Source organism: Podarcis liolepis (genome assembly GCF_965112155.1).
Source record: "Podarcis liolepis genome assembly, chromosome: 6".
NCBI lineage: Eukaryota > Metazoa > Chordata > Lepidosauria > Squamata > Lacertidae > Podarcis > Podarcis liolepis.
The window spans coordinates 72,000,050-72,006,049 of NC_139559.1; positions in this window are offsets into that span (position 1 = coordinate 72,000,050).

A 6,000-nucleotide genomic window follows, 5' to 3' on the forward strand; every position below is an offset into this window, starting at 1 on the left:
TGCTGTATGAATGCTGTTGGAAAGCAGCCTAGTGGCTCTGCTCCACCTAGAAAGCTTCTGCTAACATGTTGCTACAAAGGCCAAACAAAATTTTGCTTTCCTTTCCATTGTTTGTCTTGTATATTTCTGAAAGGTGGCAGCCCCCATCCTCAAGACGTCCTTCAATCTACAATGGACTACGCACTAGCCTTATGAAAAAACAGTGTTCCCTTGGTCAAAACCTAACAGTTTCCCCCAGACCCTTGAATTTTCCTACCTCCCTACTAAAGTGAAAGACCCCGCAGACCAAATTAGGCTCACTGCTTGGTGTATGGGCACTATTTTACCTTGTGCTAACCTGTTTGTCTCCACTAGTTTTAAAGGTGCATAGCTTGTTTGTTGGTCCTTACCACAGAGGTATGAACTCTGGGCTCTCCAGAATATCTTTGGGTAATGATCATTTGTCCCAGCCAGCATTGTCTTTGGGGAAGCATTGTAGCTCAGAAGAAGGAGATGCCTTGAGTTCTGATTCCCAGCATCTCGTGGGACTGGAAGACAGTGCTGTCCGAAATTTTGGAGAGTCGGAGTAGACCAGGAATGGGGAACGTTTGTCAGAGATGGTGGAGGGCCACACAGTCCTCAACCCAAGTGAAGACAATGATGGACCCATGGCCCAACATAACTCAGCTTCCTACCACAGGAGTTGGTGTCTGGCCATAGCTAGAAGCCACAAGTGTTCCTTTTCTGTCTTACCGTAATACTACTGTGGAATGGAGCTATATCAGGCTAACTTCTGTAGTTAACAGCAATTTGCCATACCCAAACTGGTTAAAAGCAGAAATTGGAAATGAGTTGCAATACCAACCCAGATGTCGATGCTGGGTTTCATTTAAATTACCATTCCTTCTTGACATTGCGATGCTGTGTGCCTTGATGCGGTGTGTTGCACCGAGAACTTTAGGAAGCCTTTGTGCGCTGGAGTTTTTGTCCTAGCTTCCACGAAGGGGTTAATACGTTTCCAGCCCTGGGGGTTTTTTGATTGCCTGTCTGTGCTGAGGTCATTGTCACTCTTAAATGACAGATGTCTTCCTGAAAATCCCTTGCATCTTCCCTTGTGATGTAAAGTTCAGCAACTGCAATAACAGGGTGTTGTTCTCTAATAACTGTTAAATTTATTCTTTAGAGATTTTGCAAAAATGTCCTCTTGCTCCTACAGGGACTCCCTTGGCACCGAAGTCTGCGTTTTCTTTTTGCATAATGCCTGTAGATTTAGAGTCACCGTACTCCCAGTTGTACAGCTTCTGTAGCCCTGGTTCAGTGCTGCTGAAATGCTCGTAAATCTCCTTTCTTCGAGCGGCTTTGTGCAGCAGCTGGGGTACGACAATAAGGTCCCTGATCTGTAATTCCAGACAGCCCCTGCGGGGTATCGGGAATGACCAATCGCGAGCCTCCGTGTCAGTTTAAATGATGAAGCTCAGAGAAGGATGCAATCCCCAAGACGTAATTATCCAATGCTTCCTATTTGTATTCTCCAGCTAAGTCCTTTCCATACCGGATGGATGTTTGTTGGGAATGCTGTCACGATTGCAAAGCATAAATTCCTGTTTCAGAGACTAGGTTTCTAAATGAAGTGCGTTTAAAAGTTGGGCTTGGCAGCAGTTCGACTAAGAAGAATTGCACTTTAAAAAGGGTTTGCTTAAGATTAAAAAAATAACTATTTGAATAAGGTACCCAGCAGAAGAGCTGCACGATGGAATTTCTTTGCCTGAACTTTTGATTTAATGCACCTCATGTTCATTGAGGGGGGGGGGGTGCTCCTTGTGTGAAGGAAGTCTCACTGAGTTCAGTGTCAAAACCGATGCTGCCAACTTCACATCTCCTTAATCCAGCATCTGAAACGGCACATGCAAGTAATTTCGTTGTCCCCGAGAGGGGGCGATGACAATAAAGATATTATTATTATTATTATGCAGCCTCTATTGCTGGATACATGAATTCAGCCAGGCTATGTACGCAAGCAATACTGTTCATCAGTGGCAGATTTTCCTAACAGAAACATAAATGCCCTATAACCATTTCATCACATTAGAGCTTTACTAAAATGGTGATAAAATAAGTGCACTGCTGTTTCAGAAGCTATTCATTTCTCACAAAAAGAGAGAAAAGGTTGCTTTTTTATTTTCTTTGAATAGCCTTATATTTCCCCTCCGGTGAAATATATGAAGCTTTATTTAAATACTCTTGCACTTGCCTTTATATGAAAGTAGGCAGAATATACTTGGGGAAGTACCAGTTCTTTGCCTCGGTAGAAAATTGGCTTCCAGAATCTAGGACTCTGCCTGTAGCCTGTGCAAGATGCTTTAATGGCCCCCAAGTTATGTCTTTCATCCTGCCGCCTCAAAGGTATTTTGTTGCTTTTCTCCCTCCGCGTGGGACTGTCTTTAGTATTCAAGTTAAGCAATTTGGGCAGCAAGTTTCCCATAATTGCCTCGGGGACCCCCTATTTGCTCCCCACTGAAGTGCTCTGAATATATACATTGTGCAAATGGAGCTGGCTATCTAACCTGTCTTCTGTGGATCTCTGCTGCAGCTTTAACCAAAGGTTTGTTCTGAAAAGGGGATTGGTTCCAGATAGGAAGGTGGTATCTTCTGCTCATGTTGCATCTCTTCTTCATCATCATCTGGTTTTTTCTTCCTCCAAGCAACCATTCCAATAGATCAGGCATGTCCAAAGTCTGTTTTGGGGGCCTAATCCGGTCCGCCGGTCAATTTAATCAGGCCCCCATGGCAGTATATGTCCTGGGGGTAAAATCCTAAAAAAAGCTCAGCAACTAAAAATCCTAAAAAGAGCTCAACAATTTTGGTTGGCCCTCACACATGTTCACTTCACAAATCTGGTCCTCTTTGAAAAAAGTTTGGGCACCCCTGCTTTAGATATTCTGCTTGTATAAGAAGGAGTAGCTGTGAATGTTTTCTTTTTTTAAACAGAGGAAAATTGTTTTATTATTTTTATACAGTCGTGCCTTGGAAGTCGAATGGACTCTGTTCCAGAAGTCCGTCCAACTTCCAAAAGTTTGGAAACCAAAGCGCAGCTTCTAATTGGCTGCAGGAAGCTCCTGCAGCCAATCGGAAGCTCCGTCGGAACTTCAGCTTCCAAAAATAGTTCGCAAACCGGAACAGTCACTTCCGGGTTTGCGAGAGCCAAAACGTTCAACTGGCAAGGTGTTTGACTTCCAAGGTACAACTGTATCCTGCCCTTCCGTCAATCAGGAGCACAGGTCAGACAGGTTCCTGGAGGAGAGGGCTATTGATGGCTACTAACATCCACAGTTGGGGGCAACAATGCTTCTGAATAGCAGTTGCTGGAAACCACAGCAGGGTTCATGTGCTTGATTCCTGCTTGAGAGTTTCTCACAGGTCTCTGGTTGGCCACCGTGAGAGCAGGACGTTGGACAAGATGGGCCATTGGCCTCATCCAGCAGGGATCTTCTTATGTTCCTAACAACACAGACCAAACAAATATAAAGCTGTAAAATCACAATAATTCAACAGCAACAGATACCGAGTTCCGCTCAGCCAAAATCAGATCCAGTTAGTATCCAGGACACACTTCAGCCTTGGTTTTTTGTTTTTTAAAATAAATTTTATTAGTATTTTCCACACAACAACAACAACACAAAAAATATCGAAAAATAGCAAAACACAAAAACCAACATACCAAAAAAAATCCGTATCTTACAAGTTAATAATATAAATACTAAAAAGAAAAACAAACATTGACTTCCACCAATCCCACAGCACCTCCTTTACCTCTCATTGTATCTTCCCGTTTTCCTTATCATCTCTATCCTAGCATCTAGATATAAATCCCTCTTTCTTATCCTTTCACTTCACAAGGTTATTCCAGACTCAGCCAGATTTCTGTCCTCGAACCTTGGCTTTTAAGGTATTCATTTAGACACTCCCATTCCTTTTTCACTTCACTTTTTGGATATTGCCTTCTTATATCTGTTTAATTGGGCTAATTCTAAATATTCTGAAAGCTTACATAGCCACACTCCCCTAGTGGGTAACTGATTCCCTTTCCAATAGTACTTAGCCACCAGGATTCTTGCTCTTCAGCCTTGGTTTCAATGTGGGGACAAACAGGATGTCAACAGGGAGAGCCTTCTAGAAGTGAGGTGCTGCTCCAGAGAATGCCCTGTTGCAGGGCACCCCTGGCCGAATGTGGCACACAGGTTGACTGGTAATGGTAGACGTTCCTTTAAGTGCTCCTTTTGCAAGTGGAAGTCTGCTCTCTTCCCATCCACTTGGCTCTTCTAGCCGGCTGCGAGTGCAAACAACGTGCCAGCTAGGTTAATAATCATTTCCCAAGCATAACGAAAATTATTTTTATTTCTTGCCCGAGGGAGGTGCATAAAGAACAGTTGCCTGATTAAATAATTCTAGATTAGCGTTAATAGGATTTCAGTTTCAATAGAAGCGGCTCATTAGTTGTATCATGTGTCGCTCCAGGTTTTTCTATTTCTTGTAGTAAACAAATGTACTTTAATCCAATTTGCAGAACTTCTTTTTAGTTTGCTTTTTGAGGATCTGTAGCTATTAAGCATAGTTTAGGAAGAGCTTGGGATCTGGGTTGTTTTCTCCTGTAAGATTCAGGACGCACGGTGCTATTTTTCCTAGAAAAAGAGGTACCAGTCCAGAACTCGCCATCAACATCTCCCTTGTTCTCTTAGAATGGCAATGGTGCCCACCTGAGAGGTGCCAGCAAATTCCAGCTGAAAAAAGTCCTGAGGACGCACAAAAGTAAGGCAGGCAGGCAGGCAGGCAGGCAGGCAGGCAAGGAAGGAAGTCTCAGGAATTGGTTCTGTGTTTAAGATTGAAATTTCTGAACCAATTTATTGGGGCAGATGCCAACTGGAATCTTGAAGGCTGTGTCCGTCCTTCAGCTCAGCACCATTTCATGCATGGCCTTTCCTGACAGGACTGTGTCTTCTTGGATGGCAAAGATGTCCCCTTTTGCCAGAGACCCTACTAGCTGCCAGGTATGCATGTGTTGTTGTTTTTAACACGCACCATTACAGTATCTGTACAGTGGTACATACTCGGGTTACATACGCTTCAGGTTACAGATGCTTCAGGTTACAGACTCTGCTAACCCAGAAATAGTACCTCGGGTTAAGAACTTTGCTTCAGGATGAGAACAGAAATCGTGCTCCGGCGGCACGGCAGCCGCAGGAGGCCCCATTAGCTAAAGTGGTTCTTCAGGTTAAGAACAGTTTCAGGTTAAAAACGGACCTCCGGAATGAATTAATTTCTTAAGCTGAGGTACCACTGTACAGTGGTACCTTGGGTTGCATACACTTCAGGTTACAGAAGCTTCAGGTAACCCAGAAATAGTACCTCGGGTTAAGAACTTTGCTTCAGGATGAGAACAGAAATTGAGCTCCGGTGGCGCAGTGGCAGCAGGAGGCCCCATTAGCAAAAATGGTGCTTCAGGTTAAGAACAGTTTCAGGTTAAGAACGGACCTCCGGAATGAATTAAGGTCTTAACCTGAGGTACCACTGTATAGGTACAACGCGACACCCGAAGCAAGTCTCAGTTCTGCTCAATATGTTACACCCCCAACCCATTTCCCACGGAATGTAAAAACATTGGAAAGGTGTACCCAATGCTAGGTTTCTGGCAAGCCATCATATATCAGGTTTACAGGCGGAGAAGATTTTACGAGTACACCTGATGTGTGGAGCAGCCTTCATCGCCATAAATTTCATTAGTCATACTTCTCTGAAGTCTCTCAGCCCCACTCACCTCACAGTGTTTGTTGTGGGGGAGGAAGGGAAAAGGAGATGGTTAGCCGCTTTGAGGCTCCTTCGGGTAGTGATAAAGCGCGATATCAAATCCAAACTCTTCTTCTTCTTACTTGGCACTTCCATGTTTGTGGTACAAAATAGTAACAATTCAACTGCTAAGTGCATAGTATAAGTGGAATTGGGGAGCATGTGGCTATTTTCAAACCA